Raw genomic sequence first — 14342 nt, 5'->3', positions numbered from 1 at the left:
AGCTGAGAAGAGGAAGAAAGAGAAATTGAGCCAGTGAGCGAGCACCAAGGCCAGAGGACAGACAGGATGGAAGAGTGCAAGAACAGAGCCTGAGGAGTGCGAGGGCACCGGCAGGCAGTACACTTCCCATGCTCTTTCTTCTCCTGTGTGGCGTGACAGCAGCAGCAGCAGCAGCAGCAAAAGAAAGGTGAGAGCAAGAAATCTCGGCTCTCCTTAAGCTCCAGCTGACAAGCAGCATCCGGGCAGTCTTGGGCAAGCACAAGCGGGATCCCTCACCTCCCGACAGACAGCGCCTATCTGTCCTTCCTCCAGGTACATTGCCCTCAGCACATCAAACAAGGTGCCGCCGTCCATGAACTCCATGGCCAGCCAGAGCTCCGCATCCACCAGGTAGCTGAAAGAAGAAAACCACGGCATGGAGCAACAGAATGGGCATAGCCTCAGTCACCCCAGGGCCTGAGACAGGTTTTTGCAGCTGCTCTCCAAGCTATGGGTGCCACAAGAGACTGTTGAACACCAGCTCCACCTCCTCCCACGCTCTGGACACACGCAGAGAAATCATCCCCAGCTCTGTTCTCTGCCAGCGACCAAAGGGCATCGTCTCTTTGCGCTTGCACCAGCTAAAAGCTACATTGACACCAGAATATGCCAACCTGTCTAAGTAGGTAACGATATTGGGACTCCTGTTGTCCCTCATGGCCAGGATTTCATTGGCAGCCAGCTCCTCGGACATCTCCTCTTCGAGTGACATGATCTTGATTGCCACCTGCAATGACATTGGCTACCGGTACCTTGAGAAGACGCACCCTGCTCGAGATCACAAGGAGCACGGAGCGAGTGCTGGTGCAATGAGGCAGCACGCTGGGCCAAAGTGCCTTGTCACTAGACAGCAGAGCTTAGAAGAAGCACCAAAAGCCATCCCAAATGCATTCTGCCCCCTGAGCCTAGACTGTATTTCAGAGGAACAGCCCCTGCTGCAGACATGGAGCTGCCACCCAAACCTCCAAGCACAGCTCACAGCAGCGGGCAAAGCGCTCCAGAGCTGCAAAATGGCGTGGGGCTCTTGGCACTTTACCTGTTGTCCGCTGCTGGTGTCAAGGGCTTTATAAACAGCTCCAAACCCTCTAGAAAGACAAAAGCAGCAGAAAGAGACCTTTATCCCTCTGGCAGTGAAAGCAAGCCCAGGCAGCAGATCTCCCCAGGCTGCCTGGACGCCTTCCTTAGAAAAAATGCCTGGCTGCAGCATCTCTTCGGCCAACAGCATGTTAGCCCGTGAGCCCTCTGCCATGCGGGGCAGGCTGTCCAAGGGAACACTAAGGTGCAGCATGAAGACCAAGGGCCGCTGGAAATCTCCAAGGCGCACACCCTGCCAGGTCATTTCAGAACCTAAGGGGAGCTCTCTCCTTGTGCGGGTGTGCATGCATGTGTGTGTCAAAAAAGGGAGAACAATTTGAGTCAGAAGACTGTCCTTGACAATCTGACCTTTCTTGGATGGCAAGGTGCTCTTTCAGGCCACAAAGCTGCAGGGCCAGGGCTTCTCCCAGCTCCTGCTCCTCACTGCTGCAAGCAAGACACTGCCAGCATCAACTTGTCTTTGATGAGGCCTTTGCAATGCTCTGACCGAGCAGTCCAGGCAGGCGACACGAGGTCAAGCCGGAGCCTGACCATGATTGGAGCTTGCCTGACTTCACGCTTGATATTGCACCAGCCAAAGACCTGGCCCACACTTTTGTAAAATGAGCTGACGTCACGCTTACCCTCGCCCGAGTTCCTCAAATGCCGTGTATTTGCCCGTTGGCCGGCCCGGACTCACGATGCTCCCTGAAAGACAAAAGCAGTGCAGGGCGCTCACTCACACACAGAGACGCCGCTGCCCAGAGCGTCCCAAAGGCAGCCCCACTGCCCGCAGCTCTGGGCCCTTTGCGGTCCCGCGGCTTCCAGCTGCTGAGACCAGCAAGTGGGAGGGCCATCTTCTCCACCTTTCATCAGGTGGCCTTTCCAAGAAGGCCTTGATTTCTTTCAAGAGCAGCATCTCACGCGATAAGCCAAAATGATGAGCCCTTAAGAAGGGGGCCCTAAGAGGTAAGCAAGGGCCTTTGCTGCCTCCGCAGTCACACCCACCATCACCGGCAGGTCCACTGCCAGGGGCACAAAGTGTCTGGGCCGGAGGAGGAGTAAGAACCAGAGCCAGAAAACACCTGGGGCCAGACAGCTCCCTGGGCAATAGTCACTTGCTACGTGCCAGCCTTCTGCTCAAGCAGAAACAATCTCTGCTTTTGCCTTTGGCCCAGAAGGCAGCCCAGGCAGGGCCAAGCCAGGCCCAGCCGCCCTCACAGGCAGCAGGGACTCCCTGAGCGCTGCCGCGCTTCCTCAGAGCAGTACAACACCTTCTGCAGAGAGGCCTAAGTGCCTCTGAGACTGAGGGCCAGCATCTGGCGCAGCCTACACCCAGACACTCGCACAAGACCCTGCTCTGGCAGACAAGAAATGCACCAGACCGACGTACTCAGTGTCTTCAGGCCCTGCTCCTCCCTCATCTCGGGCTGCTGGGCTGCGCTGCTGCAGGAAGTGCCGGCAGCGGGGCTTGAGCTGGCTGCTGCAGGCCATGCTGGTCCGGCGGCACCAGGTTGAATGGCAGAGCCTGTCTTGCGCTGGGACAAGAAAGGATTGCCCGTCAGAAGGGTGGCTGGCACTCATGCCCCCCCCTAAGCGCACAGCAAAAGCAAGGCCTTGGGAAGGTGCTGCCAGCCACGGCCAGGCCTCTCCAGCTGGAGCAGTTCCCATGTCCCCTTCTCAAAGGCACCTTCGGGAGAAGCCCAAAGGCTACTTGGATCCAGCCCCTCCCGACCACCTCCATGCTCCACGTGTTCAGCTTTTCTGCAAGACACTGGCAACAAGGTATCGATGGGGCTGCCAAATCCACAAAGAGATCAGAGCAGGGCCCCAGAGCCTCGCTGCTTTCCTCCTCCTGTCTTTTCCTGCGCCGGAATGAAATCAGCCCGGAGTTGGCAGGCAACAGTCTGCTCAGAAGCCCGCAGCGTGTCCCTTCTCTGATCTGTTTCACAGATTTCCCTTCTCTATGGCAGCCTTTAGAGAGCGGCCCTTGGGAGCCGCCTTCCAGCCCTGCCCAGACCCACCCGCCCTTTTACAATGCAGGGCTTCCGAGGATTCTCCTCTCCAAACTCTGCTCTGACCGGCTGGAAGTGAAGCACAGCCTGAAGCTAATTAGTCCACGGAGACAGCAGGTCCCTTCCAGGGGCCAGTGTCTGCCAGGTACCCTGCAAGGCTGTCAACTGCGTATTTGGGCCGCGCTGTCCGCTGACCACAGGCAGCCTGCACTGACAACGGGCACAAGGGGCTGACTCCTGCACTGAGAGTCACTCAATGCTGCCTCCTGTCTGATCCCAAGAGACACTCTGGCGCCCTCTCAGCATCCCAGCTTCAATGTCAAACTTCAGAACCCATTGGCCAGGGCTCCCCAGCTTGCCTGAAGCCGCACTACGTCACAGCAGGCACACGGCTGCCAGCATCTTCAGCCATGAGCAACAAGGGCTGCTCCAAAACGGGTAGCCTGGCCCTGCGCCAAAGGCAGTGCCAAGCTCAGCTGTCACTTACTGGCTCTGCAAGTTCAGGCTGTGAAGGGACAGCGGCTGAAGGCTTCATCTTCCTTTGCTCCTCTTCATCCTCTTCCTCAATGACAGAGGCAGCCAGAGGAGCTGCTGACCCTGCTGTTGTGCCCTGCAGGCAGACAGAAGTGAGAGAGATGGGCAAAAGCCAGTGCCTTAGGAGCTGCTTTCTATTGAGCTGGGAAAGGACCCAGAAGAAGGGCAAATCATAGACTTTGATACAAGTGGGCCTCTGAGTCACGCAAACCCAAGGAAGCTGGCTGAACGAGCTGCTACTCCATCTTGCTGTGCATTTGAGCTTCCCTGCTGCCTAGAAGCAGCAAGATGCCTTGGAGCTGTCCCTTTTGCCTTTCATCTCTTGAAAGGCTTTTCACTGGAAAATCAGCAAACAGCCAGTGCTCCCTTTGCTACTGCTGATGCCACCGGGCAGCTGGCCTTTCCTTCAGCTTCCCACGCCGGCACTCCACACTCGGCTGCAACAGGCCAAGCTGGCAGAATTGCTGCACAATTCTCACACGCCAGCAACGTCTCAGCTTCCTTTGCCACTCACCAAAGGACAGGCTTGTCTCCATCCGCGTGTCAGGTGACCTGCAGCCAGCAAGGCAAAAGGAACCAGAGGCCCTTAGAAAAGTGCTTGTGCTGGCCACTCCCACAGCACAAGGCAGTCCCAACACAGAGCATTTCCCTTTCCCAACATGCCTCCAGGAGCAACAGCTCTTTCCCACAGCAAGCAAGAGAACAAGAAGGACGCTAGAGGAGCCTCTGGCTACATTTGGGCCTCTTTTGCCAAGAGAGAAATAGGAAGACGGTGCTGGAAATGCCTGCTGCTCTTCAAAACTTTGAGCTTCTCTTGTGCCTAACAGCTCAAGCTACATTTCCCTCTTCCCTTTCCTGCATTTTCCATATACATTCTTTCAAATTGCATGCCCTAATTCCCATCCCTTGGCTGAAGATGATAGCCCAGCAAAGCTTCCACAAAGGGTCCCTTCCCTGTGGCAGCTCCCTGCTGAAGCAGCCCAGGAACAGCTGCTGGGCTCAGCAGCAAACCCTCCCTGCACTGGAGTTTGTGCTGCATGGCCAAGGCAATCGCAGTCTTGGCACAGCATCAAAGGCTCAAGTCATGCAGCCAAGGCCTCTAAGGGGTAGAATATGGAGCAAAAGGTGCTTTCCTTCACTCCTGGAGAGAACCACTGAGTTGGTAGAAATACTTGTGAGGATCTGCCCTCAGAGTCTGCAATTTGCAGCTTGTCTTGCTTGAAGCAGCAAGCTGAGGAAATGACAGACTCCGCTGCTGCGCACTCTCCCGGGGAGGGAAGGCAACCGCTGCAGGTTGCATGGCAAATAGTCTGCACACGCTACCCAGTACAGATGCCCCCTTTGTAGCTGATGCTGCTGGCAGGACATTGACCAAAGCGGTGGCACCTTCACGGCCATTTTGTTCCCAAAGAAACTGGGCCACTGCTGCGGCATAAAGAGCAGAGCCAAGCAAAAGTCGGGCAATGCCAGCCCCAGGAGAAACCTTTACTTACGAGTCAGCTGGGTCAGGTAGTAGCCAGAATAGACAACAGAAAAGATGGTGCAAACGGCGGCACAGACTTGCCCAATCATTTTGGCAGTGCTGTGCGCATTTGCACGCTGAGTGCCAGCCAAGGGAAAGCCAAGACTCCTCTCGGGGTGCAGGCCGTCTGCTGAGAGCTCCTTGAGCACAAGGATCCTCCTGCAGGGAGCCAGCGGAAGAGCTGCTCTGGACGACCAGGCCTGGCGCGCACCGGGACAACGCTGTGCTGACAGCACTGTGACGTGGCACCTCTGGCTTGACCTCACAATGGCAGCGGCTCGGTGGCTTTCTTGTGCCCAGCAAGACAACCTTGTGTACAGCTGATGCAAAAGAAAAGCCTGGGAAATTCTCCTCACTCACAAAGGCAGTGCTCAAGGCATGCCAGGGGAACTCAGAAAATGCGCCAATCCAAGCGGCATCCAAGCAATGCAAGCAAACATGACTCTTGGTCCCAAAAGCTTTGACTGAAAGCAAGTCTGCTTCTTCTAGGTGGCATCCTAGCTGGTTTGGAAAAGCCTAACTTCTTCAGTGACATTTAGATGGCAAACGAAGCAAAGATAATAAATTTCCAGGACTATTGTAGGCTGCAGTTGCTCCTTGAGCACGCGGGTGCATGCTGACCTCTGGAGGGGCTTGACAGCTGGCCTGCAAGCAAAGCTGAGTTCATGGAAGAAATAGCAGTTGATGGTTTTTGAGTGTATCCATAGCAAGGAAGAAGACAAGGCCGTCAGCATGGAAACCCATTAGAAGAGATTCAGGAAAAGTTGCGTATGCTAGACTAGGTGCCGAAGTAGATGTGCATACGTGCCTTATAAATTTCTGTAAAACTTTTGCCAGTTGTATTGACGTTAATTGCTTTGCACCAATGGATAGAAGAAGTTATTGTGATGTAGTTAGTGACTTGAGATCACGCTTTGTTAAGAGTGTATAAGCTGGAGAACATGCAGAATAAAACAAACAAACCTTTTTCTTCTTGGACCCTGATCACGTGTGTATGCCACGTCCGGCCTAACGGTGACGCTTGCCCCATCTCTGGGTCAAGAAACAAGTCTTGTCTGACTGGTAACTTTTCAACCAGCTGAGAAAGAAATTAGTAGCTGGAGATGCAGATTTCTGAAGAGAGGAAAGAAAAGTGTTGACAAGAATAAACCTAAGTTTTCAATGCCTGAAACACTCAAAAATAACATGTTTTGGGATAGTGTACCATATGTTAGACAGAGTTAAAACAAACCACAACTCATTAGTATCTGGACTTCATTGCCCACTCTGCTTAGAGATGTTGCTTGAAGGCACTTGGTGTCAAGGATCCAGTTCCTGTAGATCACTGTCGACGTAGATCAAAATCCTACCAACAAATCAGTGTCAAAACCAGCAAGAGTGAGACTTTTGTCCTTGGCAGTAGCTTCCAGGTGCTCCTGGAAGTCACCAGGCCTTGACACAAAGAGGTGTATTCAACGGAGGGAGAGAAGCATCATGCTTAGCTCTAAATGTGACCTTTGCTAGCAGATCCTACTAGCAGGCAATAAATTACATTTGTTCTGCACTTCGGCAGAGCCAAGATGGGAATCAAAGTCTAGATCACAGGAGAAGATCACACGAGCCTCAGCTTTTCCAGAAGAGGAAAAATACAAAGGATAGTAAATTTGCGTTGGGTTTACAGGCTATTTTTGCAGATCGATAGACAAGGGATGAAGCTTAAAAGATGAGAGCAAAGGAAAATCAACAGATATGCTGAAAGTGAGTGAAGAGTAAGGGGACCTCAAATTAACTGAAAAGCTGCACAGAAAGCTTCTCTACTTTGTGCACTTGCCTCAAGTTTGAAATGGCAAAATCTAGGAGTACTTCAAACTTATTTTTATTAATTCTAGAAGAAAGACAATCAAAACGGTGTACTTCTGCTTACAGTATCAAGTAAAGCACAGGAAGCCATTAGAGTAAGAAAACTTGTGTTCAGACGGCTGAGGCAGCCTTAGGGGTAGGAGGAATGGGGAGGCGTGGAAATCAGGCCTGTGGGCAACATTCAAGGAGCATCCAGTCCCTGAGCAGTCCCTCACAGTGGGTATGCCAGCAGATGGAGGCGAAATGGAGCCACAGCTGGGTGGGAAAAGAGCCGGGGTGGGGAGCCGTGCTCAGCAGGGGCTCCTGCATCAAATTGCTCAATGACAGGTGTGCTATGCTGTGTGCATGTTTCCAACACCTGGCAACAGCAGGCTGGCCCAGAGGTGGGAAAAGGCCAAGGAGGCAGCAGAGTGGGAATGGGGCTCTGCAGGAGGCCCTGGTGGTTGCACACCCCTGTAGGGGATGAGGCTGGCCCAGAGGGTCCCTGGGGGTCTGGGGTGAAAAGCGGGGAAAAGAGAAGCAGGGAGGAAATGCCAGATGCTGCCGCTGTGAGAATGCCATTCCATCCCACAGGTGACATAGTGAGAGGAGGGTGGCAACAAAATGGTGATTGCTGCTGATCAGCCTGACATCTGATCAAGACAAGAGGCCCAGAAAGGACTGCACATCTGCCTCCTAGTGCTGTCCTGAATGGCAGCTCATTACCTGGTGTTCATTACCTGTAGGTCTCTCAGCTTCCCACAGGCATGCCACACTTCAGGTAAGCAAAGCTGCTTACCTCACTATGTTCTTTGGGCCTCTGAAAGGGACTGTCCACTTAGCTACAGCCTGGCAAGGAAGGGAGTCTTACAACACTGTGGATATTTTCGACTTTTATTGACACTCAGGCTGAAACAAAGTATCCCCTCGCTGCTTCTTCATCTTCATCATTCTGTCCTGCAGGTGGCCTGCTCAGGCTGACAGCTTGGAGCGCCTGCAGGTTCCAGTTCTGCTGCAGCCCAGCTTTTCCTCTCACTGCTTAATTCTTATTATGACAATTCTTTCATTTCTACTTCAAAGCTTCCCTAAATTAACAACACTCTATCCTAAGCTAAACAATCCTCTACTATCCAAGCTGTCTACGTTCTATAGTCCTTAAAAGTTGATCCCTATAGTTCCTAATTTTTTTCAATTTTCATCTTTTGCAGAAAGAAAAACAACAGAGCTTTAAATTGAACCTAACAACATATCTAACCTAACCTAACCTAACCTAACCTAACCTAACCTAACCTAACCTAATCTAATCCAACCAAATGCTAACCTACCCAACCTAACCTAACAGCTAACCTAACAGCTAACCTAACAGCTAAACTGAGCAAATATCTACACTATCATGTTTCCTAGCTACGGCACAGCTCCTCTTCAACCTCGGGGGATGGCTGAAGCTCTGCCTAAAGATGACACATCCCCTTTTCCCTCCTCTTGGCTGGCGGGGCATCAGGGCCTCCTCAGGCGCAGGTGTCTCCTCTCCAGTCTTCCTGCACTTGCTTGGCTGAGATGATCAGAGCAGCCAGGCTGGAGGCAGGATCGCCTGAGGTCACGAAGGGATGCTGCCCAGAGGAAAAAGAACAAAGAAAGGAACTCTTACTTTCCAGGATCACATCCTCGCGGGCTCAAGCAGGATTCCCTGGCTACCAGCAAGACACACAAAGAGCGCTGAGGGCAGCATGTCCCCCTGCGCCTTCCTGTCCTGGCAGCTTTCTGTGCCACGTGGCCCACACTCCTCCTCCTCCTCATCCCTTCATGCAGGTGTCCTCAGCTGCCAGGGCTTTTTGCCCCTTTGCTTTTTCTTACCTGTAGGAGCTCCTGGGCAGACCAGCGCCTGTCCTCATCTGCCTGCAGGCAGCAGCGGAGGAAGTCGCGCAGGAGAGCCGAGTGGTGCCTGGGGTTCTGCAGTTTTGGGGGCCCGTTCCTTTCTAGCAGTTCAAAAACCTACAGCACATGGATGCAAGAGGACACTCCACCTGCTCCTTTGCTAGCCACACACAGCTCTCTCCACACAGAGCCCTCTTGCTAAGCTGCACCTTACCCGGAGACGGGCTTCCCGCTGGTAAGGAGCTTCCCCTTCCACCATTTCCAGCCCCATGATCCCCAGGGACCAGATGTCCACTTTGGGGCCGTAGGCTTCTCCTCTCACCACCTCCGGTGCCATCCAGCTGGGAGTGCCGACGCTGGAGCTGCGCTTGCTGTGCTCAGGGCTGAGCTGAGCACAGAGGCCAAAGTCACCTGAGGACAAAAACAAAGCCTGTCAAAGCCAGCTACCACTGGCAAAGCAGCCAAAACCATTGCCCTGACCAGGCCATGCTGAATCTAACTGAAAAAGCAGCTGAGCTCTCCTTCCACGTGCCTGGAGCCAGGCAAATAAGGCATCGGCCGCTTCAAAAACACCCTGACGATTCACGCACTGGCCAAGCCGCACTTCTGCCCCAGTGGCCGTCACCAAAATGCAAGCGCACGGCATATGCTGGACATGCTGCAGCCCAGCAGGGATACCCACCCAACTTGACGGATCCGTCCGTGCCCACCAGGACGTTGCAACTTTTGATGTCTCTGTGGATGACTTGGCGGGAATGAAGGAAATGCAGTCCTTGCAGGCACTGAGAGAGAAAAAGGAGGGAGGGAAAGTTAACCTGCAGGATCTGATTTCATCCCACCCGCAAGGAAAGAGCTCAAGGGGATTGGCGGCTTTCTCAGGGAATTGTGAGCCAGGGCAAAACATCACGCTGCTGTCACCATGAAGAGCTTGCTGCTTCAACACTCTTGGAAGTTTTTTCTAGATTTCCAAGCAAAGGCGTCTGGGCTCCCAAAAGTTCCACCGGCCTTGGGTAGGAAGCACGCCACCTTTGGCTGGGAGGCGGCACGGCAAAGAATTTTGGGGAAGCCTAGTGGCAGCAGAAGAGGAAGCTGCTGGTGACAGCAGCACCTTCGAGCTGTTCCACAATGCATCGCCATGCAGGCTGCAATGGTAGCCTTTGAAGCTGAGGACAGCTCTTTGCCCTTAGCTTGAAATTCTGCCACCCGCATGCTGCCTTCCAGTGGCAAGCAATGTAGGACAGACAGACAGGCTCCAGGCAAACATTCCCAGGCAAAGCTGAGAAGAGGAAGAAAGAGAAATTGAGCCAGTGAGCGAGCACCAAGGCCAGAGGACAGACAGGATGGAAGAGTGCAAGAACAGAGCCTGAGGAGTGCGAGGGCACCGGCAGGCAGTACACTTCCCATGCTCTTTCTTCTCCTGTGTGGCGTGACAGCAGCAGCAGCAGCAGCAGCAAAAGAAAGGTGAGAGCAAGAAATCTCGGCTCTCCTTAAGCTCCAGCTGACAAGCAGCATCCGGGCAGTCTTGGGCAAGCACAAGCGGGATCCCTCACCTCCCGACAGACAGCGCCTATCTGTCCTTCCTCCAGGTACACTGCCCTCAGCACATCAAACAAGGTGCCGCCGTCCATGAACTCCATGGCCAGCCAGAGCTCTGCATCCACCAGGTAGCTGAAAGAAGAAAACCACGGCATGGAGAAACAGAATGGGCATAGCCTCAGTCACCCCAGGGCCTGAGACAGGTTTTTGCAGCTGCTCTCCAAGCTACGGGTGCCACAAGAGACTGTTGAACACCAGCTCCACCTCCTCCCACGCTCTGGACACACGCAGAGAAATCATCCCCAGCTCTGTTCTCTGCCAGCGACCAAAGGGCATCGTCTCTTTGCTCTTGCACCAGCTAAAGCTACATTGACACCAGAATATGCCAACCTGTCTAAGTAGGTAACGATATTGGGACTCCTGTTGTCCCTCATGGCCAGGATTTCATTGGCAGCCAGCTCCTCGGACATCTCCTCTTCGAGTGACATGATCTTGATTGCCACCTGCAATGACATTGGCCACCGGTACCTTGAGAAGACGCACCCTGCTCGAGATCACAAGGAGCACGGAGCGAGTGCTGGTGCAATGAGGCAGCACGCTGGGCCAAAGTGCCTTGTCACTAGACAGCAGAGCTTAGCAGAAGCACCAAAAGCCATCCCAAATGCATTCTGCCCCCTGAGCCTAGACTGTATTTCAGAAGAACAGCCCCTGCTGCAGACATGGAGCTGCCACCCAAACCTACAAGCACAGCTCACAGCGGCGGGCAAAGCGCTCCAGAGCTGCAAAATGGCGTGGGGCTCTTGGCACTTTACCTGTTGTCCGCTGCTGGTGTCAAGGGCTTTATAAACAGCTCCAAACCCTCTAGAAAGACAAAAGCAGCAGAAAGAGACCTTTATCCCTCTGGCAGTGAAAGCAAGCCCAGGCAGCAGATCTCCCCAGGCTGCCTGGACGCCTTCCTTAGAAAAAATGCCTGGCTGCAGCATCTCTTCGGCCAACAGCATGTTAGCCCGTGAGCCCTCTGCCATGCGGGGCAGGCTGTCCAAGGGAACACTAAGGTGCAGCATGAAGACCAAGGGCCGCTGGAAATCTCCAAGGCGCACACCCTGCCAGGTCATTTCAGAACCTAAGGGGAACTCTCTCCTTGTGCGGGTGTGCATGCATGTGTGTGTCAAAAAAGGGAGAACAATTTGAGTCAGAAGACTGTCCTTGACAATCTGACCTTTCTTGGATGGCAAGGTGCTCTTTCAGGCCACAAAGCTGCAGGGCCAGGGCTTCTCCCAGCTCCTGCTCCTCACTGCTGCAAGCAAGACACTGCCAGCATCAACTTGTCTTTGATGAGGCCTTTGCATTGCTCTGACCGAGCAGTCCAGGCAGGCGACACGAGGTCAAGCCGGAGCCTGACCATGATTGGAGCTTGCCTGACTTCACGCTTGATATTGCACCAGCCAAAGACCTGGCCCACACTTTTGTAAAATGAGCTGACGTCACGCTTACCCTCGCCCGAGTTCCTCAAATGCCGTGTATTTGCCCGTTGGCCGGCCCGGACTCACGATGCTCCCTGAAAGACAAAAGCAGTGCAGGGCGCTCACTCGCACACAGAGACGCCGCTGCCCAGAGCGTCCCAAAGGCAGCCCCACTGCCCGCAGCTCTGGGCCCTTTGCGGTCCCGCGGCTTCCAGCTGCTGAGACCAGCAAGTGGGAGGGCCATCTTCTCCACCTTTCATCAGGTGGCCTTTCCAAGAAGGCCTTGATTTCTTTCAAGAGCAGCATCTCACGCGATAAGCCAAAATGATGAGCCCTTAAGAAGGGGGCCCTAAGAGGTAAGCAAGGGCCTTTGCTGCCTCCGCAGTCACACCCACCATCACTGGCAGGTCCACTGCCAGGGGCACAAAGTGTCTGCGCCGGAGGAGGAGTAAGAACCAGAGCCAGAAAACACCTGGGGCCAGACAGCTCCCTGGGCAATAGTCACTTGCTACGTGCCAGCCTTCTGCTCAAGCAGAAACAATCTCTGCTTTTGCCTTTGGCCCAGAAGGAAGCCCAGGCAGGGCCAAGCCAGGCCCAGCCGCCCTCACAGGCAGCAGGGACTCCCTGAGCGCTGCCGCGCTTCCTCAGAGCAGTACAACACCTTCTGCAGAGAGGCCTAAGTGCCTCTGAGACTGAGGGCCAGCATCTGGCGCAGCCTACACCCAGACACTCGCACAAGACCCTGCTCTGGCAGACAAGAAATGCACCAGACGGACGTACTCAGTGTCTTCAGGCCCTGCTCCTCCCTCATCTCGGGCTGCTGGGCTGCGCTGCTGCAGGAAGTGCCAGCAGCGGGGCTTGAGCTGGCTGCTGCAGGCCATGCTGGTCCGGCGGCACCAGGTTGAATGGCAGAGCCTGTCTTGCGCTGGGACAAGAAAGGATTGCCCGTCAGAAGGGTGGCTGGCACTCATGCCCCCCCCTAAGCGCACAGCAAAAGCAAGGCCTTGGGAAGGTGCTGCCAGCCACGGCCAGGCCTCTCCAGCTGGAGCAGTTCCCATGTCCCCTTCTCAAAGGCACCTTCGGGAGAAGCCCAAAGGCTACTTGGATCCAGCCCCTCCCGACCACCTCCATGCTCCACGTGTTCAGCTTTTCTGCAAGACACTGGCAACAAGGTATCGATGGGGCTGCCAAATCCACAAAGAGATCAGAGCAGGGCCCCAGAGCCTCGCTGCTTTCCTCCTCCTGTCTTTTCCTGGGCCGGAATGAAATCAGCCCGGAGTTGGCAGGCAACAGTCTGCTCAGAAGCCCGCAGCGTGTCCCTTCTCTGATCTGTTTCACGGATTTCCCTTCTCTATGGCAGCCTTTAGAGAGCGGCCCTTGGGAGCCGCCTTCCAGCCCTGCCCAGACCCACCCGCCCTTTTACAATGCAGGGCTGCCGAGGATTCTCCTCTCCAAACTCTGCTCTGACCGGCTGGAAGTGAAGCACAGCCTGAAGCTAATTAGTCCACGGAGACAGCAGGTCCCTTCCAGGGGCCAGTGTCTGCCAGGTACCCTGCAAGGCTGTCAACTGCGTATTTGGGCCGCGCTGTCCGCTGACCACAGGCAGCCTGCACTGACAACGGGCACAAGGGGCTGACTCCTGCACTGAGAGTCACTCAATGCTGCCTCCTGTCTGATCCCAAGAGACACTCTGGCGCCCTCTCAGCATCCCAGCTTCAATGTCAAACTTCAGAACCCATTGGCCAGGGCTCCCCAGCTTGCCTGAAGCCGCACTACGTCACAGCAGGCACACGGCTGCCAGCATCTTCAGCCACGAGCAACAAGGGCTGCTCCAAAACGGGTAGCCTGGCCGTGCGCCAAAGGCAGTGCCAAGCTCAGCTGTCACTTACTGGCTCTGCAAGTTCAGGCTGTGAAGGGACAGCGGCTGAAGGCTTCATCTTCCTTTGCTCCTCTTCATCCTCTTCCTCAATGACAGAGGCAGCCAGAGGAGCTGCTGACCCTGCTGTTGTGCCCTGCAGGCAGACAGAAGTGAGAGAGATGGGCAAAAGCCAGTGCCTTAGGAGCTGCTTTCTATTGAGCTGGGAAAGGACCCAGAAGAAGGGCAAATCATAGACTTTGATACAAGTGGGCCTCTGAGTCACGCAAACCCAAGGAAGCTGGCTGAACGAGCTGCTACTCCATCTTGCTGTGCATTTGAGCTTCCCTGCTGCCTAGAAGCAGCAAGATGCCTTGGAGCTGTCCCTTTTGCCTTTCATCTCTTGAAAGGCTTTTCACTGGAAAATCAGCAAACAGCCAGTGCTCCCTTTGCTACTGCTGATGCCACCGGGCAGCTGGCCTTTCCTTCAGCCTCCCACGCCGGCACTCCACACTCGGCTGCAACAGGCCAAGCTGGCAGAATTGCTGCACAATTCTCACACGCCAGCAACGTCTCAGCTTCCTTTGCCACTCACCAAAGGACAGGCTTGT

This window comes from Ammospiza nelsoni, chromosome Z, assembly GCF_027579445.1.
Source record: "Ammospiza nelsoni isolate bAmmNel1 chromosome Z, bAmmNel1.pri, whole genome shotgun sequence".
NCBI lineage: Eukaryota > Metazoa > Chordata > Aves > Passeriformes > Passerellidae > Ammospiza > Ammospiza nelsoni.
Note: the sequence above shows the minus strand (reverse complement) of the source record.